We start from the raw sequence: 26,464 nt of genomic DNA, 5'->3' as shown, positions 1-26,464 counted from the left end.
CAGCAAACAGAGAGCCTGCTGAGCTTCTCTCCCTCTCTCTGTCTCTTTCTTTTAAAATGCTATATACCCCTCAGAGTCTTGTGAAAGGACTCCTCGTCCATTTTACTTTATTTTTCAGAAAGCAAGGAGCGCTATTATAAACCAGCACAGAAGACTGAGAAACATGCTAGCTGCTACCTTATGTTGAATTACAGATCTCAAACTGTGAGTTAAAATATGCACATTTCTTTTATTTGTGGGAGATTGATGGGAGATTGCTGCTGATGTCTAAAGGCTGTTTGTTGCATGATAAATGTGTTTTCCACACATATTTGTATCTGTATAACTGGCATCATACAACACATCTATTTTTTCAGAATTACAGGGTGAAGACTTGAAAGCCATTGGGGGGGTAGAGGAGAAGAAAGAAGGTGACAGTTATTGAGGGATTATGCGTCATCATTGACATTTGCATAACATTTTTATCGAGCTGTATTCATTATCTGGTGAATTACTCCCTTTTTAGCACCTAATCAGCCCGCCACGGATTAGCTTCAGCTCATGTAAAATTTTAGCTTCTACGGTAGCAGGGCATGGAAAGCCACTCCGACCAGTGAATATGCCACAGGCATGTAAATAAATGACACTTGGGATAGCTTGAATATTATGCAGGAGTATAATTAAGCATAATAAGCAATTATTTAGATATTCTGTAACAAATTGAGGATGCAGGGATAAAAAACATTTCACATAATGTCAAAGCTTTGCTATCTTTCAGCCTATTTGGTATTCTTTCCGTTTCATGTTACCCAGACAAGTTGCACTGTGACTGACCTTTAACTGTTGAGAGAATTAAGTTATCCACCAGGCATATTTATATGGAGAACAGCACATTATTAATATGTTAATACCTGCCAATGCTTCCATGCTTCACATTTAAGAAAGGAATGACTTGACCTTTGGTGAGAACCAGCCAACAAAGTCAAACTGGCCTAATTTAATAAAGTCATTTAATGCCAATTGCCCTTTGCTTCAGAGGAGCACCAAAAGCACGGAGTAGTACACTAATGTGTAAACTGGTGGTCTGAAAAACAACTTGGAATGACCAATAATACTGCTCTGATACAGAAGTATGACAAATATGAAATTATTTATGTAATCCACAACTGTCTGGCCTAAACTGTCCTGTTACTATTAAATACTATTAAAGTGACAGTATTACAATGAATAGTAATTTGATTGAAATACACAAATACACAATACAAGTAATATTTTGGTGCAATTTGAATCATTCGACAATGAAAATTGCTATTCGTCTCTAAACTCTTAAACTGTTTCAAAGTCCCAACATGCAAATTGCCTGTAGAGAGAATAACTAAGTTGTGTTGTAATGCTGCTTCTTGGAATTTAATCATTTCATTGTGTGATGACTTAACTTTGCAATGTAGTTTGGTTTTATGGAAAGTTAACAAAGATAGCTTGCAGAAAATTGCCTGTAATTAAACATTTATAGCTGCCAATTATGGCAGGGCACTTCAAGAGTGATCCTCCAAACATAATAATATATATTTTAAATATTTTGCTTGACTTGGAAATCCATATACTGTACAGTCAATATATGATGCACATGATTACAGTTAGGTTTTGGATAGCATTTTATCAAATCCGAATCCAGTAACAAATCCATGTTTCAAATTTGAATCTTTTCAAATCCCTTATCACATTTTTCACTCAAGCTGAAATTTTTTCAACTTGCGTACACGTATTCACGTCGCCCAGCGCGAATTTGCATCTACTCGCATCTTTTTTATGTGCGTGGCACAAAAAATTCACTGCGTGTTTGGTCTGAACACACCATAACAAAAATGAGAAACCTGCTGCCTGAAGGTTTCCTACATCTGGCTATCTGAGTATTTTGCTGATTTGGAATCAGATCTAAAATGGAAAAGCCAGCCCTAAATATCATATCTGCTGCCATGGTGCTTTAAAACAAAAAAAATTCTGAAACATACAATTTACTGGTGAAAATCCCTGTAGAACTCTGCTATATACTGACACTGTTATATAAGCATGTGTATCATCTGACACATGAGGGCATGCAAATGTAAAGCATACAAACACATACCTATACAACCTATAAAAAATTGTCTAACTTAAGCTGAAACTTAACTGCCAGATCAATATGAAGTCAACAGGGATGAAGTCTTTTCAGCAGAATAAACTACAGCTGTCTTTAAACCATTAGAGTATGTCATTATTATTACCAGAGACAATACCATGTTAACACTTTGGATATAGAGGGGCACAGTTCGGCAGACAGTAATGGTGCTCGCGGGACACCACACAGGCTTCATTGATCCAAAGGCAAGACTTAATTAAGTTGAAGTTTTTCCCCCTGTGTCTCCAGACTCATGATACCCATCAATTACCTGCAGTGTGTATGGCAGGGAACAGCGACGGTGACCCGTGGTCCGTGATGATTTATATCCAGGCTTCATTGATGCTCTGGGAATTCAGTGTTTGATATTAGAGACATATGCACTGGGATTGATGAATACTATGGTAGGAGTACTGCTGTTGAACTCCCAACTGGCCATGCAACTGTATATGCAGAGGTATTGTACCTGTATGTTGCATAGTATAGTCAATTTATCTTACAGTTTGGTAGAAATCATGAAAAAATATCTATTTGTTATAAAAGAGCAGTCATAACAAATGGCATCTTGAATATTTAACTCTAGAAAAATATAATGCTTTTAAGATTCCCTGGAATGAGCATACAATATACAGTACAGACAACTATACAGTATGGTGGACAAATGTTTTATCTAAAATAACAGCTACTTAAGAGGTTATGATTACAGAGCACTAACCTTTAGGAGGTTTACAGTTACATAATATATCATAAGAGTGTAATTTATTGGTGTAATACTTGGTAGAGCTAGATGCATGAGCATTATATAGCTATGTGTTGCGAGGATGTGTATGTGACTCATGCAGGATTAAAATGACCTTTTATACAAAGAAATTCACGGCTGTATAAGAAGTTAACTACCAATTTCCAGAGTTTCAGCATGACTCAATTCCTTTCTGCAAAGTGCTGCTCAAGTCATCATCACCTGACTGAAATCTCTCTGCTATGGCTGCATGGAAGAATAGAGGTTGATTTGGTTAAATTGCAGAGCCTAAAACTCCAGTTTGAGCTTTGTGATTTAGACATTAGCTGCACAGAAGGCCAATCTTCCTGCAAAGAGTCAATGACCGTTAATGATTTGACTGACTCAAAGGTCACCTTCCACACTCTGAGTATATTCATTCCACGAGGCAAGCTATGACTCATGCTAAGGGAGTTCAATTCAGTTGACTGAATTCAGTCAGGTAGCTATAGTAATGAGGAGTGAGGAAAATTTCATTGAATGCTACTATCACTTGATATGGGCAGCAGTGTATGAACCGGAAACCTTTAATGAAGCCTTATCCACATGCTATCACCCTATCTGTGTTTTTTTGTTTCCAAGACTCCCCTGTGAACCTGCTATGAAGCAGCAGATCTTAAATGAACTCACATTTCTGGGAACAGAAGTCTTATTGAAATACCAGTTTATAAGCGAGTTCATTGCATGTCTGCATACTACTGGAGTGAGGCGCCTTTCACACCAGCAATGGCATGAAAAGAATGGTAGTTCAGGCCACTGAGAGTTCTCTGTTTGTGTCAAAGCACATAGTTACTGACATTTGTGTTTAGCAGAGCAATAAACAGAGATAGGACTGCTGTGCCAAACTAATAGATGGTCTCAGAATTTGGTAAGGTGGCTGGCAAATGGAACTCCATCTCTTCTCACTTTTAATGATCTCCCTTGTGTGCTTTGGCAGATACAAAGTTTGAAAACCGTTCCAACGACTGGGGCGATTTCATTACACCAGTGTTTAATGTGCACACTTGTGTTGAGTTAGACCAAATATACCCAGGAGGTAAACAAGTTTTCAGCCTTTTTAATTTAATATGCTTTGACCTGGAGGGGCATTCTGTAATGTTTGACCTTCGTTGACATCTGCCAGCACCTAATGGGACCTGCATCAACATCGTCAGGACTTATTTCCTCCTACACGTCTCCAGCACAGCCTGCCTAGCCTATAATTAATATAAATAAGTCAGTTTTTCACAACAGAGACAAGTTAAGCTCCCTACAGAGACATCTAGATCTCATTTATCATGAAGCAAGAACAATATGTATTTGTTTGGAAGCTGTCTGTGTTATAGGGGAGAGGTTTTTTTTGGAGTACTTGTGTAACTGTTCAGCTGCATTGACATAAGGAGAGTACTAAAATGCCAGCAAGTTTCTGTTCCAAAAAAGGGTTGAAACTAAAATCCAAACATCTCTTATTAGCTGCTGAATATACAGTTTGTCATGGTTTATTTTGACACATGGGGCAGTAAAATAATATTTAACAATGACAAACATGTATTTCAAAATAACAATTCCTGAATTTGTTACTGTGCCAAATAATGCTCCTAAAATCCCCATATTTCATATGTTGTTGTCTTGAAACGAAACTTAAAACATCAATAAAAGGGCTGCCTTATTGTGATTTAATTCCCTTTTGGTCAACTGTTTTAACAAGATATGCTAGTACCATAATATAAACATATATTTATCCTGTTCTTTTTTTTTTTTTTTTAAATAGTCAGCGAGATAAAAATCTACTTCTCAGATTTAAATCATTAGTGAGCTGGGAGGCAGTTTGAGGTTTTGGGTTTGCTATAACCAAATCAGTGAGGTGTGTCTTTAAGTAATTAAGTTACTTTAAAGTTAATTAAATTACTTTAAGTAAGATTTAGCATGCTCACATTTAACTGTCTTGCTAACAGTGCAACAGCGCAAACATTTCTGACACCCAGATTCAATTTGCTTTACCGGGATTTCTGGCTGACAAAACAATTAGTGCAGCTGTGCCACAGAGATGTGCAGTGTTTCTGCTGCCAGCTGCTCGTCCTGACATGACACTGATTGCGCATGGAAAGATACACTGCCACTCAGCAGGTTTAGCTCTGTCATTCACATACCAGCCTCATTAGCTAGCGGACACTGTGTATGGACTGAAAAGCAGCAATTAACCTCTTCCACTCCCCGAGGACGCCGGCATCCGCGGGTGACATTACTGTTTTTCAGATGCTGTACCAAGCTAAGTTTTAAAGCTTCAGTGAAGATGGTATCATATGAAACTATGCAACCTAAGGAATCTATTGGTACCAACCATGTCATGCTATCTTGTCAGGAAGGGGGCTAAATAATGCTCCAAAGTTATGCTAAATTTTGTTGAGGGAAAACTGACATGGCCATTTCCAAAGGGGTCCCTTGACCTCTCACCTCAATATATCTGAATGAAAATGGGTAACCACAAGTCTCCCCTTTACAGACATGCCCATTTTATGCTAATCCCATGCAGTTTTGTGCAAAAACCATGCAGTTTTTGCATGCAGTATAAATGTGTTATTTTCATCTATTCTAAAAATGGTGTGGTTGAATATTTCTGCATATCAGGGTCACTGAACTGTCTTGGAATTGCATAAATTGGGTATGACTGGAAAGCTGCGACCCTTGTCGACCCTTGCAACGAAGAGCCCAATTGTATTCATGTGTGATGATGTTAGTCCCTATAGTAGCCATTTCATTGTAGTGAGACCGTTTTTGGAAACTTGATCTCACTGTATAAAATGACCTATTGTGACCTCTTGGACAATCCCAGCCTCATGAAACTGCACAAACATAAATTAAAGACCTAGAGCATTCAGAGGATGTATGGCTTTCCTAGGTTTATTGACAATAAGGGGGTTTCTGAGCGATTTCCAGAGCAGAAGTGCATGCCATCCAATCGCCGAAAAATGCATTTCTCAGAAATCACATCATTAATTTTTCTGTGGTGTTCCTCTAGGTCTTGGTGTCTTAATGTGGACTTTTGGGGGGATTTTTGACCATTTTTATCAGTTCTTGAGTGGTAAAAAATGGTTACATTTTGCACCAAATCTGTATAACAAATGGTATCAACTCAAAAATTGCTGCAACAACCTATGAATCATAACTGAGCATGGGGATGGCCATCATATATTTCTATCATAATGTTCTAAGCCCTTATACACTCTAAAAGCTTGACACAGTGCTGAGCTGTTCAAATTAATCTTCAGGCTCCCAGCTTTCAGATGATGTATACCACTTCTATGTGGCATATACTGTTGACCTGCTATTTCCCCCTAAACATCCTCTGTGCCCCCCAAAAATGGGTCTATGGTAGGGGAGTGGGAGGGGAAGAGGTTAAGGGCATTTCAAGATGGTTAAATTAATATATGAGCTGTGGTATCAGGAAGTTGAATCTAAAGCCTAAAAAGAATGACTAAATCCCGAGTTGGAGAAAAGAGAACTGAACTGCTCTACCATTTTTCTTCAGCTGTTTGAAAAGTTTTGTCTAAATAAAACTATTGATTTATGGAGCCATTAAGCTCTATGAATCATTAACATTAGCTTTTAATAATAAATCAACATCCAGAGGAAAAACGGGCAAATTGTATTGCTTGCCTGAAACAAGGCAAAGCTGCAATCCTTTCACACAAACTCTGTGTATGAAGCAGGATAAGGAGCAAGTTTAACATTCAACCAATGGATATTGATTACAGTATAATGATTAAGACCCTTCAGAATTACGTATTCTGGTCTATGGAGTACTGGACTGTATACAGGTGCACAATGGAAATGCAGCACAAGAAGGAATGTGTTCTTTGTTAAAATTACATATATGCATTACGTAATGTAAGTGAATATGGTCACAAAGTCAAACATAAATCAGTGAGTCAGGAGGTACCAGGTTTGGTGGTAACCTCACCTTTTTTTCACATCCAAATAACCGCTTTAGATTTTGTGCATTAATTGTAGACTGAAACTGCGGTTTAAACTCGCTCTGATCTAATGACTCACACAAGACAGATCTCCATGTCTCAGCACTGACAATGTTGAGGTAAAATATGATCATTAATGACAGGAATGACAGTCAAATCTACAAAAACAAGACCAAGGTTCTAATTAAGACTGAATTTTCCTTGCAAGTTTTTTTTTTCTCTTTGGGATAAAATTAAATCACACAAACATGTTTGTGGTGTATTACAAGCTGCTCAATGTAATTCAAGTCTGTAGCACGTATCAACCATTACTTGACAGCCATCGAATGGAATACAACTCCTTGTGGGTGAGCACTGGGTCTTCCAGCTGTTTTTGTATTGCTTTGATTCTGGCTGCTCATTTGGGACTACCCAAAAAGTAATAGAACAGATCAGACAGTATCTGCTGATGCTCTTTGAGATCTGCTATTGCCTCCACTGCTTGAGATGTGCACAAGGCCAGGGAATGGGCGACACAGTGCACATTCACCATGTGCAGGTTGGACCGAAGCAGTATGCCTATGCAGCTTTTGTTTCTTCCTGTCATTACTGCCACTCCATCCGATCTTATGGTTTGCTTGGTTAATGGGACGTCCAGCTCTAACATCACTTCCTGGACAGACTTCACAATCTCCACACTCCTTTCATCCCTATACTTTTTATTTGAACCAAATGAGCACTCGGTTGAAATGTTTGAGTATCAATGATTTGGACATACAAGACATTTATGGTTGGTTATGTCTGTAAACTCATTTGTGAGCAATGTCACAAATGGAGATTCCTTCACTTTCTTTTTTAGGGCTGCGTCCAAAGAATCTGCCATACTGGACAGCATTTCTGTGGCCATGTATTGCGAACTGTAGGAAACAGGTTTTTGCTGTAGAGGTACAAGATCTGAGACACCAACCTCTGTCAAAAAGCTACTAAACAACTCACACTTGGACAGGGGACCCCCTCTTGTGCCATCCAGTGAGCGGCTTTAAACAGCACCAGCGCTGCTTTGTCCTGCCAACTGGTCACCTTCACCTGAAATCTCTTTGCAGAGCATGAACATTGAGGCAGGACTTTGCTTAAAACATGACGAGTGAGGGTGGAGTGCTGATAGTTGGTGCATTTGTTTGATTTGTGCATAGACGTGCTGGTTTTGTTGTATTTAGCACAAATAGCACAGTACATGAAATTGTCATCCACAGCCATTTGAATGTGATGAGCCATTGATTAGAAAGGTTCACTTTTTTGGGGAAGAGGGTGCAGAAAGTGGCAGCTCATCTGCAGCTGTTGGCTCATCAGACTCAGTAGAAGTAGAAGCAGAGGTAGGTATAGGCAATGTAGAAGTACTCTTGGTAGACTGAGGCAGGAAGTAGGGCATCAGAGGTAGATTTTGAAGCAGAAAATGTACCTGCCTTAGTTTGTTGGCCAGCAATATGTTTGATCATTTTCTTTGGAGGCATTTTAAAACGTTTTCCTTTCACTTATTATTCTGTAATAAAATTTAAACGATAAATGACAGATTTCGGCTCATCAAAGCTTGACAGGGGCCATGTGCATTTTATTGCCATCTAAGTTGCCTTGATTGCTGAGGTGAATTAAGAGTCAATGGGTCCAGCTGTTGTCGCTAAGAGAGAGAGGCACCATGGTTGATTGAGACTATTGTGCGAGATATGAATGCACAGACGATAAGAAAATGGCGGCTGTTGAAAATATTTTTTCTATGGTTTCAATACAGTGCATCCCCTGGACGGTAAAGCATCATTGGTCATCATCGACATGAGTTAATATGGCATCGATGAGAGTTGATCATTCTCGACAGTAGCCGCGTGAGTTTATTTACCAGTACCAAGTTTGTAGCCTTGATTGTTGAAATGAAATCTGTGCAGCGAGGATTGGTCTTGTTGCAGTGGAAATAGCATTGCTGCGATGATTGAGACTATGAACACGGGATCTTGTCAGACAGTAAGAAAATGGCGACTCAGATTTGTTGTTCATAATGTAGCACTATCAGGGAAAAAAATAGGGTGTGTTGATAGTGAGTTTACTGTGTCCTTTCAGATTGTAATACATCAGACACACAGGATGCATACTTAGCAACATCACTGTAATATATAAATATTGCAGTGCATACGTTTGCTCTGCAGCTACTCAGCTAAAACCATCATTTAAATTTGCTAGAAGGGTCATTTTGTCAGGGCTAATTGTGAAAGTACTAATTTACATTTCAAAATCCACTCGCAAAAATTTATCTTTTGCTTTGCAAAGCAAAGCTTTGGCCTTAAGGGATCCTGACATTTAAAATCCCATCAATCCATCTGTTAAAACTGACCCAACACATTCCCAGTTTGAATTTAAATGCAGTTTTTTCAGGGACCAGTGTTGCTGAGAACACATGAGCCTTTAACTTTCTCTCTGAGCACTAGTGTTGTTGTCCACAGGATGTTCTTAGAAAACTCTGGCTGTTCATTTCCCGAATGGCTTCAACAGCAGACATGGAGTGAAACTCCCCAGTGACAAGAGTCTGCCATTTTAAATGGTATTTGTTGTCATCCTCAAGACCCATTTAAGTTGTCAGCTCAAGAGCCTCTTTTGAAATCACAAGGGGAGAGGTGATTAAGAAAGACACAGACCAAAGGCTTGCAAGAAGAGCTGCAGAATAGACACTGGCCATTGTCCTCTAGAGGATTTATGCCCTTAGAATTTGAATTTGAATTACAGGGGATAACAAAAGTGGGAACTATGGCCACCACCTTCCCTCCATTCAAATAAAGGTCATTTTTAACCATCATAAATCATCCAAATGAAATACATATACTGGTTGTCGGGAAAATCTGCTACTGTCAAAAAATTCTCCTTTTTATCTTACTTAATTAAAACTGCAATAAATGGAAAAAATGACGTGTAATGTGAAAGGGGTCTCTCAGCTCATTGTTTTGGTTTCACAAGCCAAAACTTTTCTGTTTTTGTGTCTCCCTACTCACATGAACCTTGTTTCCAGCTACAGCAGGCAACTACTTTCAGCAAAAAAACACTGATAAACCCACTGTATGGTGTCTGCCCAACACTAAATTACACATTGTCGACATATCCCTTGAAAGTATTGAAGTACTGGCTGTGCAGCCAAAGCCTGATATAACTTATTCCTCTGGGCCATAGAGCTTCAATGTTGACCAAAAACCATTAAAAACACATCAGTGAACCACATCACTGCACTGGGTGACATGTTCCTACATTACGATGCACAGTGCTTTATTTTGAGTAGAGCTACAACAATTTGTCAATTAATCGATTAGTTGCCATCTATTAAATTAATTGTCAACTCTTTTGATAATCGATTAATCGTTTTGAGTCATTTTTTTAAGAAAAAAAAAAGTACAAATTATCTGGTTCTGGCTTCTAAAATGTGAATATTTTCTGGTTTCTTTAGTCCTCAATGACATTAAACTGAATATCTTTAGTTTGTGGGCTGTTGGTGGGATAAAAGAAGATTTTTGAGGCCATCATCTCAGAGTTGGGAAACAGTGATTGTCATTTTTCACTATTTTCTGTCATTTTATGTACCAAACAGCTTGTCGACTAATTAAGAAAATAATTGTCAGATTAATTGATCATGAAAATAATTGTTAGTTGCAGCCCTAACTTTGAGTGAATCCCAAATACACCATCCTGCTGATGCAAATACTCACAGCAGCACCAAATGTCTATTAAACTGTGGCATACAATAGTACCAACAACAAATGTACTATTTACTCCTGTTTGAGTGATGTTTCTAAAAACAACAGTGTCAAGCTGTTTTAGGAAATGACAGAGATTGGTTGGCTTTGCTCTTCTCATAGGATTTCTTGACAGTAAGAAAAAATGAACACTGACCCAGTCCTTTAAATAAGCACGTTTTTTAAAAAGCTCTTTGATAAGTTCTCTAGATTTTCACTGATTCAAGTGATGCCAAACAGTGTTGCACTGTTTAAAGTCCTTGTGTGTGTCAGCTGCCACTCCACACTCTGATGCCACCGATCCTTCCTAGCCAGTCAGAAGGGATTAGCGAGTCCGTGAAATGCCTTTGATCAACAAACAGGCTTGAAAGGGACAAGACACTCCACTTTCCCGCAGCTAATTATCTTGAGTGAGCTACCAGGACAATGACAAAGCCAGTGCCAAAGCAGTCAGCTCTATACTAAATGCTTATCATTCCCTGTCACAGATAACATACCATTACAAGGTCACATCACTGAGTCACTGCATTGTGCTTGGTTGTAAATACTGACCTTTGAATTAGAAGGTGCCAGCTGACATTTTGGTCTAAAATATTTCCTTTTTATAATATCAGGACAAGACAGGACCTTAAAAAGTACAACTTGAAACTGTTTTACTATTCTAATGTAGCTATCATACACATCTGATTAAATATTTTCTGTTACAAAACGTTCATTATGTACGATGACATGAGTCAACTAAATGCCTGATGCTGTTTCAATTAAATAACTAGCAAAAGCTTTCAGATCACAATCTAATCTATCAAATATGTTTCTTAGTCCTCATTAGATGGTGTGCCTCCAAAATGCAATAATCTCTGTACAGTAACACCTGCTAAAAGTTCTTAAAAGCGAGAAGTATGTGGCCGTGAAATTTCAAAAGCAGTTGAGAGAACATCTATTACCTCAGGGCACCAGGAGACTCTTTCTATTAAGCTGCTTCGAGAGTTTTTAGAAAGCAAAAATAGACACTTCTAGAAGCTCAAAGTATTGCTGATAGGTTTAGAAAGTTGTTCTGATTTCATCCGTGGAAGAAAATGGTCAGGGGGGAAATTTATAGCCCCTTGAGAGAGAGAGTCAACCTTCCTGATCCTGCTTTAAGCTTTTATCTTAGGCATGTTCACATACATTCGTGTTTCTTTACTTTGAGTAGTGCTGTCTATGAAGTCAGAACAAAAACAAATATGGTTTGTTGTAACAAAACAGATAAAACAAAACAATGAAATGAGAGACATGCATTTTGTTTTTCAAAGATGAATCTGGGTCTAAAGTGAAGTAAGGTTAACACTAGCTCAGATAAGCCTTGATGAGCTGTCTACTTAATGTGCTGTGGTAACTATGGAGATATCCTCCAGCTCCTCCTGCTGAGAGATGAGAGGACGGGCACTGACCTTTAGCCTCTGCATACGCAACATCATTACTGCAGACAGAGGGGTCCTGCCCACAGGCGTGGACATGAAGTGTGTGTGTGTGTGTGTGTGTGTGTGTGTGTGTGTGTGTGCATGCATGTGTTATTAGCCCCCCTTTTTTTGAGCCTGTTCAAAGCAGGAATGTTGTGCCATTGTTCAACCTCACTGCTCTGTATAAAATGTACAAACACAGAAGTGGGGGGGCACTGTTGTTCCACCATTGAGTTGGCAGTGGAGGTGGTTACACTGCTGAATCCACGTCTGTGTAAAAGGGAGAGCTGGAATGGCAGGACAGTCAGTTCAGTGTAAAAAAGCAAAGCCGGCATAATGAGGGGTCTTCTTTACGGCAATATCACAGAATCTCTGTTTAAAAGGGGCTGTTGTGTATGTACATTTGTAAGAAAGAAACTCATTGTCCGAGAGAGGACACATTCTTTCCATCATCATCCATCATAGAAGAGAGTGTCACTCATAGCAGAGTTTATGTGCTCCGTCTTGTTTTGACTGGATAACTACTCAGACCAACCACAACAAAAGCTGAACCCAGATGGCATCTGAGTAACTACGACACATGATCAGTTGAGGGTCACATGATATTACCAAGTAAAAAAAGTTTTTAAAAATCAAGTAAACTGTAAAGGGTCAAAAGTTTAAGACATGTACTGAGCTGGAGATACTAAACATGCTGATTTTTCTTCAATTTCTTTCACAAATACTGTTTGTGCAACAACATATTCTGTTTTTTGGAGACAATGCCAGGCCGTTAATGCTAGTCATTACCATACTCTGGTCCTGCCCTGTTTTGATCACTTGTTGGAAGAAAATACATCAAACATTAGAAGTATTTTCAACCACAATCTCTCATAGATTTGATGTTATGTATCAGTGCAATATCTCACAAGTGATAAACTCTGGCGATAGAGCACTTCTGGCAATTCTAATGGCTTTTTTGCATAAAAGTCTCGTAAATGACTAAAGCCCGAGGCTTCGTTGATTGATGACTGGATGGAGATAGTTCATCAAATATATATTGTAGAGAAATTTACATATTCTCTCAGAGTACAAGGTACATTTTCAAATCAGGTCAAGATGGACTGAGGACATTACACCCCAAAGACAAAAGACATAAAACACAATCATGTAACTTATGCATATTGTCATTCCTCCAAGTTCTATGTGTATAGTTCTGATGTGCCAACTGAGAAGAAGCTTTTTTGTTTTTGTTTTGGTACATCCTGGTTCTTATTTTTCTTTCTGTGGTAACAGCAACCAGCAGAGACTCCAGGAAGTCCCTGCTCCCAACAAGAAATAGTCTGGCACATAACCCCCTGTAAAAAAGTGAATTGTTGCTTTTACACTTAAGTTTTTGTATGGGTTAAGCAAACAGCTTTTATAGGTGTTGTTGGGGGGAAACAACTAGCCCAATAATAACAACAAAATTTGCGTGTTTTCAGTTTTTATCCTAATCTTAGCAACAGCTGCTGACTGTAGCTTAATATTTCCCTCTAGCTTCTTATTATGGTATCAATATTCTCATCTAACTCCCTGCCAGAAAGCAAAAATGTGTATTTACTAAAATGCCACATGATTTTTTCCCCCATTAATTTACTCAAAATGTTCCTTAAATGTATGCCAGTGTTGTAAGAGGAAATTACTACAGATGCCATGTGACAATAGAGATGGCTTTCTCCTAACACTGGAATGTAACAGAAACTGTACTGGGATGCTTGATTTTTTTTAATATATACATACATACACACACACACACACACACACACACACACACACACACACACACACACACACACACACACATATATATATATATATATATATGAAATATACAGGATATTTGTCATTCTTTTTCTGTTAACCCTATGGTTGCCAGTAAAAAATATGACTGAAAAAAAAGAAATTCAGTTTATGCATTGAATGGGAATGGCATCAGAAATCAAATCCATGCCTAAAGAAGCCTCCCTGGGGTAAATAAATTCTCATTTTAATACCTATTTTTCTTGCAGCATATTTCACAAATCTTCCTAATATCTTCTCCATGACATTTACTCACACTGAAAAGCGTGTGCCATGAATATACAGTATATAGCTAAATGTCAGATGCTGTTATTTTACCATCTTCCTGAAGGTGAAATAAGCAGGGTCACCAAGCATCTCAAAGCAATCACAAAGTAAGTGAACATTGAAAGCCAAAGAAAAAAAGATTTTTGGGCCAACAAAATAAAAGAAGCAGCCACAGGTGTTCTCATTTTAAAATCAATAACCAAGCAGGAAAAAAATGAGGCACGGATGAGAAATTGATGTGGAAAAGTGCGTTCCCTTTTCATCGTAGATCACTGGTTTGCTTTTCATGCATATCTGAAAGGGCTCCTTTGAAGTAATCACATTGCAAGTAAATTCTATTTGCCCTGCTTTGATTGGTTTGAGGTTATTGGCAGATTTATAAGGATATGATGAGCAAAAATAAAATGATTGGCAGGAGAAGAGGGAGGCCAGTAGGCATGTGCGTATTGTGTCACATCAGTGAACTTGCTGCAGCCTGTAAGGCCTGTCTGCTCTGACTGAGAGGAGTGTGTTCACAGCTGACACACACAACAGGGGTGCCTGCAGTCCACTGGCTTTGCACGAGAGTTGTGCGATTGGCTGTATTTTGAAATGAGTTCAGAAGGCAACAGCTACAGGTGTTTCTATGTTAATATTATCTCTTCTAACACAAAAATATCATATATGTTGCACATTTTGCCAAGTTTATTCATAGTTGGGAAGCACATGAGGAAATATCCAGGTGGTTGTGCAGATATGTCATAAACAATGGGACTTCCAGCTACCTTACTAAGTGGTAACATGGCACAAGCTGAGCCTGATTACACTACACTGAGATATTAAAATGCTGCACACATTAACAGAGATTAATAATTGATACAGTTATGGTCTTGACATTTGAGAGCCTAGAGTAGGCAGTCAGTATATAAAATGGTCTGAAAGGGTATTCCCTGTCATATCAGATCTTCCACAAATATACCCTCTGGAAAAATAAAATAAATGTGCTAATTTGCCACCCAGGATGATAGTATGTGTGTGGCTACAACCACTTTTACCCTGCCAGCAACAACATTGTGCAACTCTTACTGTATGTGCTGCTAGCTGTGCTGCCAGTGATGTTGCATTAAACTTTTCAACTGCGCCCCCCGAGAAAATATTAAAACTTAATATGGTGACAGTCCTACAGCTAAAATACAGCAGCTTTCAGCCTGAGCTCATCTCTGCCATTGCTGCTCAGGGCAGCACTATTTCTTCCTCTCATGTTGGACTGAAGGCAGAATGGATGCTACAGCGACTCACTATCGCCCCTGAGATACAAAGTGGTATTACGAGACAGGACCGGCCGGGGCTAGCTGGTTATAGCATGCTCATTTAGTAGATATCTCTGCAACATGATACATAGACATCTTTGACATAACGTCAAAACTGTTAGTTCTTCACATTCTGTTTATAATTTTAGTTAAATTTTTTCATGTTTTAAACTAAAATTCTGGCCAAATCTTACACACTGTGCCTTTGTGTATTTCCACTTTAATAAAACTGCAAATGTAGTGACTGATGTTAACCTGCTAGTGGGCCCCTAGGCAATAATAAATCCCACTTGCTATGCACTGCGAACAGTATTCCTGTCCTGAAATACTATCTGATCCCAGGTTTGCTGTGTATTAATTTGAGCACAAATTAATATGGCTAAATGTTTGGGGCCCCTGGAGTTCTGGGTTGGCACTTTGACTGGTTCGTAATCCAGACTTGACTGACTGCTGATGGGCAATGACACCTGATGACTGAGCTGCAGACAACTTTCTATGCAAAGAGATAAATCCACTGTGGCACATTTCTCTGGAAAAAATAAATAAGTTGACTTTCTTTCACTGTTCTTTTGATCTGCTTGCTGTGTGAATGCAAAGTAAAAGCTAAGGAGCTAAGGCCCTGGTTAACCTGCACTTTTCAATGGGGAGTATTAATACAGAAATTGAATTTCTTCTCTTGAATGGACCAATGCCAAGTAACGTAAAACAATACAAACAGTGGGGAGTGAATGTAAGAATGTGTACATTGAAGGAGACAGGCAGTTCCATTTTTGCTTTACAGAATGGAGCAGTCATTCAGTTTTCACTTGGCAAGTTGTGACAGCTGTTGTATTCATTGTGGTAACAAGCTGTTACAATGTCTGCTGGGTTTCCCTCTGAATCCTGATGTAGTCTCTGTCATCTTCTCCATCTGAGGATTCATTCAGCCAAAATGTTTATAATACTTTTTTCACACCCGCTGGCAGGGCTATCGTTCAGTTGGTTATGCCGGAGGTCTTCCAAGTGAGTCCATAAGCATACTTCTCATCACTGTGTTTACTTTGCTTCTGACACATATGGGGAATGCAACATTCCCTGTGCTCTTGTCTCTCCATCACATGCTGGATAAATTATTCACAAGTGATCACATTCCAGTAGTATAATTATCACTGTCCAACACCAACACCTCAGCAGTTTCTTAGCAACTGCTATCGGCACATTTTCTGCTTCTACAACAGCAGTCTTTTCTCTAGTTGAAACAGACTTATTGCATATGGAATTTATGAAATTATTCCACAGGGATTGTCCTAAACCCAAATGCACACATTGTACCTCGTGATCAAAGATATTTTACTGTTCATCCTTAGCTAATGGCATAAACATTTCTGCTCTCAGTCTCTCTTTCTCTGGTAACTAATGAGAATACATCCCTGGAAACACTAGCTCTTGATGGGGGAGTTACAGACAACAGCTACATTCACACTAGTTGGGGAGATGAAAAACCTCTGGACTGCAGTCCTCCATTATTCATCCACCCTTTAGTACTGTTCTGAGTTGTGTGTGGATGGCAGACCGCCGCCCGAGACAACAGGCTGAGGGAGTCAGCCTTGGTCCTAGCCAATGAGCTGGTGGCTCAGGTGGCTTTGTGGATGGTCGCCAAAACCAACAGGAGGGAGGTTCAGAGAATGGAACAGGGAAGTTGTTGAGGTTTTGTTTGGGAAGGTTTCAGATCAGTGAATTGCCACTTGGAGATGTTCACTCACAGGCATTTTGGTAGTACAAGGAATTAGAATCAGGACCCAAACAGGAACTAAAACATATTTTTTTGTGTTTTAATTTCTACTTAATCTCAAGAACAGAAAAGATTGTAAACTGCTAAAAAAAAAACACAAGCTTCATAAGAGAGGTAAATTTTGCACGCAATGAGACAACAAGGTATTGTATGACTACGATGTTGATTCAGTGTTGGAATGGAGTTGTTCAATGGTGGGAAAAGACTGAAAACACCAGAAAAGCAAGACAGCAGTCTGCTAAGTAGCACTGATCTCCTAAGTATTTTTTGTGGTTATTTTTCTGCATGATACGTAACTGCATGGAAACATTTAGAGCGAGACCAGCATATTAGACGGGCCAACAAATTAGCCAATATTAACTTATTGCAGATATATCAGTTTTAGCATATACGTATATCAGCCAGTATGAAACACACTGTACACTTACTTAGCAATACCTAACGATGTGTGGTGCACCAGGCAGTCACTGCTGTGACTCTCCGGCACCGTCTAGGCGATCTTCATACTTGGCATCAGCGCCAGTCTCTGGCACAGGATTATGGGGCTGTAGGGGATTCTCCAGTGTGTGATCATATTTGTAATCCGGGTTATCCCATAGCGTATCCAGTACATTTTTGAAGGAGCTGATGGAAGTAGCTGTGACCACTTCCTTGGGTAGATTGTTCCAAGTTCTTGCTGCCCTGTTTCCAGATCTCCATTCGCTTACCCTGGGCTCTATGAAAGGCCAGTGTTGGTAGTTTCAGGGCCCTGAGTCTGGATGGATAGTCCAGATGACCAAGATTATCCAAGAGTTCAGTAGCGCTCATTTGTACCTTCTTGATGCTGTTAACTAGGGTTTTTGCACTGTGGGGACCAGACAGCTTTCATGTACTCCAGGTGCTTCCTAACTAGAGCAGGGTAGAGTTTCTTGAACAGGGATACATTGAGAAATGAGAAAACTCTTCAGATCAATCCCATCGATTTAGCCTTTTCATCTTGCTATAGATATGTTCATAGAATTTCAGTCTCTCGTTGATCATCACGCCTAGATCCCTTTCACAGCTCATGCAGAGAGTGTACTCATGGGTGTGGGTGATGATGAAGTATGCCCTGAGCGTGAGTACTTTACATTTGTTCGGGTGGAACCTTAAAAGCCACAGCTGCATCTGGTCAAGGCTCTGTTGCAGGATCATGGCATCCTCTTTAGTTGCTACCTCACGCAGAGCTTTTGTGTCATCAGTGAAGAGGTTAACAAAGTTATCACATCTGGGAAACCGTTTATGAAGATGACGAACAGAAGCAGGCCCAAGACACTTCCCTGGGGTATGCCAGAGAGTGCATCCACGATGGAGGAGAACTTGCTGTTCACACACACATTCTGTGTTCTTCCCTTGAGGAGGATAGCAATCCAGCTAAACAGCTGGCCCTTAATACCATAGGCTTCAAGCTTAGCAATAAGCTAACAGTGTGGTACTGTGTCAATGATCACATCGACAACACCTTTTCTCACTATGACCTCAGCATATCTGTTGAGATAATGCAGGAGTTGCAGTGCTGTTTGTCTGTGTGGAAAGATGTGATTGGAGTAGGACCGTCTGGTTCTCAGGTGAATACTCCAATAAAGTGCTGTTGGAGCATGTCGCTGTACTTCAGTGATTTGGGTTGGTCAGGGTTAGATAGCAAAGACGATACTTCCTTTTTAGTGTTGAGCTTACGTTTTGAATGGCGCCAAAAAGCCTTGGGTTCCATTTTTGCTCTTTGCTTATGTTCTCTTCATGTTTTCATTTTGCTTTTCTAAGTGCATTCTTGCTTTGTTCCTCAGTTTGACATATTCTAGTCGGCAGTTTTCACCACCGGGTCTGTATCTATTGACCATCCATTTCCTATGAGCCTTGTCTTTGTCCTTGTTCAGTAGTCTGAGGTCCTTAGGGAGAGGGAAATCCTTGTCTTGCCATGATGGAATACCTCCAGTGGTTATTGTTGGAATTAATTTGTCTCAAAGTGACAGGAGCTCTATCTTGATTGTGTTCCACAATTCATTCATGCTCACGTCTGCTGCGTGAGTCTACAGGTTCCTCAGCCACTTAGCCAAAGCCAACACCTCTCTCATCAAATCATAATTGGCGGCATTGTATTTAGATAAAGTCTTCAGTTGGCTGTGATCTAGGCAGCAGTGATAATTGAAGCTCAGGAGGAGATAATCACTGGTGCTGTGCAGTGCCAGGTACTGTATGTTGGCTATCAGGCCTTCCTCACTACTAAAGATTAAAGATTGGTCATTATTCTTTAAAAAAACAAATGTATAATTATATAAGTTGTTTGTTTATGAAAAAAGTAATAGCAGCCAATATATTGTTTTTGGATTTTTGTAACTCTTAAACATTGTTAGTTGTATTAGCTGCAAAAATCCAATATCTGCCGGGCTCTAGAAACAATTAGCAAATAAACTTGAAATAAATTTAAGTGTCATCTTTGTTTCTCTTGCTCTTCCACTCTTTTCATGTTTCTTTTGTTTTTAGAGTAGTTGGAATGTCAGTTACAAACTTTTGTTCAAAACAAACAAAGTTCCCATCATAAGGCATAATACTGATAATCAGTTTTGGCAGTATTGAGACTTGTGTTTTATCAGTGAACAAATGCCAGCCTTATTTATCGGAAAATACTACATCAGACTGAGAAACTTTTTGTTTGGAAGAAGCAGTACAGAAACCAAAACTAGACAAATACAGGCAAAAATACACAATGTCTCTTGTAAAAGTTCCTGATGTCAAAAAGGCTCCCAAGTCTCCTGCTGAGTTTAGGCGATCACACATTACAACACATTCAGGCGATCACTTTGGATCCCCTACAGGGAGCCAGTGAAGGGGCGGTGATCTGTTCTAAAACTGTTAGCAATCTGTCTCTAGAGGAGGCCATTTATCGCACCCAATGGCTTTAACACGGTTGTCACAGCATGGACCTGTATTTGATTGAAATCCAGATTGTGTGGAAGCAACTTTCTTCACTTCCTCACAGTCTATCTATAATCAAATGCCTAGTTGCTATTTGGAGGAAGCGTTCAAACAGGAGCTGACGACTCAATTCTCACAACAGCCAATCTCCTGCTTTTGCTTCTCTTTCACATCGGATATTAAAGCTGAAGCTGAAGGTCTGCACAGTCCTCTGTTTTCTTATCAGCTTGCTATAGGAACTGGGCTTTTTTCTTTGCTCAGTCTTATATTGACATTTAAAGCATTCCTTCACTAAGATACACATTAGTGTGATACGAAACAGTTCATATCCTTCTGGTTTAATTGCTTTTCACAATCTGATGCAAAGCTGTATGGGATGTTGACTGATTTCCTGTTAAGCTCTTCCAGTCCTGATTAAACAAAAGAATGACAGATTCTGAGCACAACAGGCTACAAATGCTATTGAACTGCATTTATCTGATGCTGATTTGACATAAAAATTTACATTTCAGGTTGGTGCACATTACCTACAATTGCTGTTGTCAAACAAGGTCAGTACCATGTATTCAAATTCAGTATTTAAATTCCTTACAAAACAGTGTGTCATATAATAATTCTATACTTGGCAGATTATTTAACAGTACAGTAAAGTGAAATTAGATAGGCGTATGTGTCAAATACCTGTGACAGCAGAATTAATTACTATGCCCTTTAGATTGCTCCCTTAAGCACAGCTGACAGATGTCCAATGCATCTGCAGTGTTCTTCTGTTGCTGGTCTAAGGGGGTTGGAGCTAAAAAGCATTGCTCAAGGGCACATTAGCTATGACTGAAGAGGTGAAGGAGAGTATTATTCACTCTTCAACAAATCTGGGCATCAAAAGCTTATCACATTTCACAACTCCACTTCTTTGACATTTAGGCTGCTGCTGTTTTTTTGAGTGCTTGCTTTTTATTCAGTCCTTCACAGCAGAGAGGGGAAAGTCACAGATGACAAAAGCCCCAGGCCAGATCAAAACCAAGGACACGGTCATATGAAGTGCACCTTTCACCAACTTTCTCACCAGAACACAATGGCACCATGAATAAACCTGAATACTAATCAGCTTAGTGTCCAAAAAGAAAGTTCAATTAGAAAATGTGAATTGAGTTCATCTTTGTCCACTGGTGCTGGAATAGGGGGGACAACGAGACTTTTTGTCTCCCCATTTTCAGGTTTTATGGTAATAAAGTGGTAACGTCTAAGCCAGGTATTACGGTCATAGTGATCATTTCTAAGCCTAACATGTTGGACCTTTAAATCCAATCATAATCATGTGTTAGGTTTCAAGTTGGCACATTTTAGGATGCTAATTTGTGAATGATTGAGGCTTTTTCTTTAGCACAATGCAAACTCTGCAGCACAATGCAAACTCTCACTCAGTAAATGGGATTCTCCAGAGAAGCTTCTTCAGTGTTTCAGACTACCCCAACTAATATATATATATATATATATATATATATATATGTATATATATATATATATATAAAATATATATATATATATATATATATATATATATATATATATATATATATATATATATATATATATATATGTATATATATATATATATATATATATATATATGTATATATATATATATGTATATATATATTTTTTTTTTTTTTTATTTTTTTTTTTTTTTTTTTTTTTTTCTTCCAAATTCACTAAATGTTGGTGACATTAACATGTGTCAGTTAATGTCTGACACATGTTAATCTGTCAAGTAATTAAAAGTTGGCTTTCTGTTATTTGTTTTTCGTGTTTTCAATACTGAAATTGCAATTTAATATTTTTGGAGTGATTTTAAAGCAGATTCACTGAAATACATCATCAGTAATATACAATACAAACAGAATTATAGCCAGATGGTGTTCCTGCTTCACAATTTGTGATTCTTACTATTCATACTATTACCAACTGCACTGGTTTCATTTGATCCATAGGTTTTACTCATCACTAGCAATTGTTACATAAGCTTTCAGATGGGTTTGTTATGCTCCACACATTCTGGTTAACTTTAAAATGCTGTATTCAAATTCCTAAACAATTGTGCATGACGGTGTTTACTTAAGTAGTTAGTAGTATAGTATTTTCTCAAATCTTAATCAAGGGGTTTGACTTTTCAATGTTATACAAGATTATGGCAATTTTTGAAGGCCATTTGACATTTGTGGGGCAAATATCTTATTGACAATCCCTGATCATATTTGTAGCTGTCAAAATTAAAATGTTCATGTCCAGAAATGTCCTGGGCAGCTGTGTGTGGATTATGGATTTTTGCTTCCAAGATTATGTTTTCCCTCTGTGTTTAGTAGGTGGAATGAGAACCTGTCTGACAGGAGATTTGCCATGGATGCTGACCATGTACTGACGCTCCATCACTCCTAAGTCTCTGTTTGGGTGTTTGTGACCTACCAGACCTGGACAAAGACCTGGATCAGCCTGCTCTTTGGGAAATAATAACCACTGTCACAGGAACAGGTTGAAGGTTAGGACAGAAATCCAATAATAAACCTTGCTAAGTACTTGTTCCAGCATGCAGCTGGTTGCTGCATTGACATTCCTCATATGTCAATAGATCCACTTTTTGATACAGCTAGACTAAAGGGGGTTGACACTAGAGCTTTGTACAGCAAATGTCAAAACCGAGTGCTTTCATTGGCTGGCCTTCATCCCCACAGTTCAAGTTGACACCAACAATGATTCTTTCTTTTAAATGGAAGATGACATGCTGAGTCAGTCAGTGGAATTAAATGGCAAAGCTGTTGGAGACTGCGAATTTCTATGGAGTGTTGTTTTCAACTAATTTTATGCAAGTAAAATCCAGTTCCCATTTACAGGCGGAGCTGGTTCCTGACATGTTCCAATTGAGTTCAAGTCAAGTTGTCAGTCAAACACACTTGGTACTTGCAGCAGGACGCCTTTCAGATTGCATCTCTCTGGCCAATAGCATTTCAGCAGTGTATGAGACCAGTATGTGTACTTGTGTTGCTGAGGGTTTTATCTGCTGTTAGTTTAAATTTAGTCAGTAACTGCAATAAGACATAAATAAACGTAAGAATTACTTTTTCTTTAGTTTTGCCCATTCTCTGTTTTGGTCTCTCTCAGAGATCTTGCGCCTGAACCAAAACATATCCACAAACAAACCACATCTGGTAATGTGCTACTCCGTGACATTAATTAATTTTCCAGTGTATGCACTTTTCTAGCATAAAAGGTGTAAATCACAAAAGCCTAATGGAGGATTCATAGTAGTGCGTTAATGGGTTATGGGATAGTCTCAGAGCCCACGGGTGTAGCCACAAAGACTGTAGCTGATGAATAATTCCTCAAATATGTAACAACATGTCAGAGACATGAGGCTAAGAAGATACCATGCGGAGACCATAAGAATTGAGATTGGCCATCTTTGGCTGCTTGTATTTTCTCTTACAAGTTTCCAATGCTGGTTAAGACAGTTGATAGTAGAGAAACATTAAGAAAGATGAAGAAATGGACAATAATCATCTCCTTTTCAGTAACACACATATAGAAAAGCCATTTGCACTGCAAACCTTCTGCTCACTGCAATCACAGCTCTCTGTAACACAGCAAATGAACGAATATAAACATGGCAATTGCACAGCAGTAGTCTCCTATTCTGTAATGAGACAAGACAAACCTTCTCATCATCGCTTTATATCAAAGTGAATGAAATATTGTAAACACAATTACTGTGTGGACTATAATTTAAGCATGATATGGTCTGATTATGCACAATACATCCATCTGGTGTTGTAGCAGTGCTATCAGTGGATGAAATCTGACACTGCACTATAAATCAGTCAGGTGTTACCCCCTTGCGACATACACTGTATCAATCCAGCTTAAAGGACCAGTGTGTGGGATTTAGTGACATCTAGCGGTGAGGTTGCAGATCGCAACCAACTGAATACCCCTCTCCCTTCCCTTCCAAGTGTGTAGGAGAACCTACAGCTGCGAAACTATCAGAAACATGAAAGGCCCTCTCTAGAGGCAGTGTTTGGTTTGTCCCTTTTGGGCTACCATAGGCGCATGGCGGTGCAACATGGCATCCTCTGTGGAAGAGGACCCGCTCCCTATGTAGATATAAAGGGCTCATTCTAAGGTACCAAAAACACAACAATTCTTATTTGCAGGTGATTAAACACAAATTAAAACATACTTATGAATATTATATTCAATTTCTGCCAAGTCCATTCTGCTAGATGCCACTAAATTCTACACACTGCACCTTTAAGTGGCTTGCAGAAGTCATAGTGTGTATGACAAGTTGGCTGAGTTTGAAAGATGTATCTTCAACATGACAACAAAAACTGTTCCTCTGTGTAGCCTCAGTAAAATGCCTCTTTCCTTGTTTACCCCCTATGATCCATGTGAATAAATACTACGGCAGCCTGAAGACCTGCTCGACCCAGAGGAGGTCCATTTAGCTGCCAATAAAGGAGCATATGTGATTATATCCTCTAAATTTGATTACGGAAGGAGAGATGAATTGCACTTCCGATGGCTCTAATTATGTTTCATGGGGGTAACCACCACAACATCGGTGGGGATGTACTTGCCTTGCTATATTAAACATTCTGCTTCAATATGAATTATGCATACCATATAAATGTTAAAGTGGATTAAGTGCCACGATTAACACAAATTCAATTAAGTGAAAAATGCTGTGTATAGTGGAACACTTGTCATCCTAATCTCAGACTTACAAAGTGACAACCGAATACTGCCTACATCATTACTAAATATTGTATTTTGTTGTTTGAGCCTCCTGCTGGAGGGGAAAGCATCCTGAATGCAAAGTACACCATGAAATGCTTTCCTATTTTGATATTTTTCCTAATAAAAGCTTAGTTTACTTGACCTTTTTCCAGAGGTTAAGATTAGGAAGATTTTATTTCAGTGACAAATAAATGATGGTGAATGTGGAAAATTGCAAGATCAGTAGTGCTAAAGTAACATTTTTCTGGTGTTTTTTAATACTTTTGGAAGGTTTTTGACTAGTTTTACTCTTACTTTTGTTTGAGTTTAGTTTTAAGGTAAATATTTAAAAGGTATTAGTTGTAAAATTAACACAACTAATAGGAGGAGCTCAGCCACTTTGGACACTGAACAAAATATCCCTAAATATCCATTAAAAGTAACTGAAACAAGCATTTTACATAATTAAACAGTCATGCCAATTTCTCAAACTGTAACTACTAATCCAGCTGTAAATAGTACAGAAGATCTCATCATAAAATTGATCAAAATCTCAACAGAAAATAAATAATTAAACATATGTCCTTCATACATAATGACTTTAATTATTTGCGCTTTCATAAATGGTATACATATTTTGTTGTGTTTGGTCTCTCTAAAGTAAATCATAAAAATGGCAACGAGTAGGTCTAATGAGAAACCCCTTGCTTGCTACAGCATGTTCAAGCCTATTTCTCTTGAAAGAAAACAAGCACATCCTTGGCCAAGGCACCAACAGTCTGTTAACAGCTTACCCCGCAGTGTAAAACGCTCTCTGTGGGCACGGCGGTGGCAGGAATAGCAACGTACTGTTTGGCAAGGACATTAAGTCTCTTGAAACAGCTTTCTTTGTTTTGTCACCAATAAAGTGCATTTTTAGTTGAGAGGAATGGCTCATTTAAGTAAACTTTCTGCCATCTTTAGCTCTTCGTCTGTAGCACAGAAGAACTTCATTTTATTATTGCAGCCTTCATTTAAATCAGGCAGCCTCTTTAAAATCGGGCAGAAAAAGTTATGAGACACATGACAAAACACGGCCAGTCATACACAAACACATACAAAGAGCATCCGAAACAGACATCTCTTAAAAGCTCCTTCTTTTTAAGCTGTTTACATAATCATAACATAAACATAGGTAAACATGTTTATACAGCTGATTATTCCAACAATACACATGTTGGGTGTAAAAATTCAAAATTAGCTTATTTAGCTCTGGCCCCTCCCTAATCGTGACATATTAGGCAAGACTCAGGTTGGCATGTTAACCTATTTTGTAATTCATCCAGATCCAGCAGCGCTTGAGAACTGCTTTGGTGACTTCTAACACTTAAACCAGAAGCTGTATCAAGGATTACTCATCCTCTGACTTGTGAAAAAATTTGTCCCAATTCGGAACTTTTTCACCAACAATGCTTTTGAAGTTCAGCAGGGTAGGGACCTCGCACTTCAATTTGTTCAACACCCCAAAGCTATGGTGTTAGATTAGCGGAAGCAACACCAGAACCCATTTTTAGCTGGCTATAACAAGT

General features: G+C 38.8%; 1 protein-coding gene and 1 long non-coding RNA gene across 8 annotated transcripts in view; one reads left to right on the top strand and one right to left on the bottom strand.

Annotated features, from left to right (window-relative positions):
* shisal1b (shisa like 1b) overlaps positions 1–26,464 on the bottom strand; it is a 107,593-nt gene that overhangs the window by 71,106 nt on the left and 10,023 nt on the right. The gene's annotated exons all lie outside the window — the stretch shown is intronic.
* The window catches only part of LOC122985524, a 110,512-nt gene that overhangs the window by 75,920 nt on the left and 8,128 nt on the right, over positions 1–26,464 (top strand). Inside the window, exons 2-3 of one of the 2 annotated variants that reach the window (XR_006404139.1) lie at positions 20,642–20,680; positions 22,487–22,662. This is a non-coding gene — a long non-coding RNA (uncharacterized LOC122985524). Of the gene's footprint in view, positions 1–20,641; positions 20,681–22,486; positions 22,954–26,464 lie in introns of those variants that run through there. The other variant, XR_006404138.1, reaches the window with a different exon arrangement.

This window comes from Thunnus albacares, chromosome 7, assembly GCF_914725855.1.
Source record: "Thunnus albacares chromosome 7, fThuAlb1.1, whole genome shotgun sequence".
Taxonomy (NCBI): Eukaryota; Metazoa; Chordata; class Actinopteri; order Scombriformes; family Scombridae; genus Thunnus; species Thunnus albacares.
This window is presented reverse-complemented; position numbering and strand designations above follow the sequence as displayed.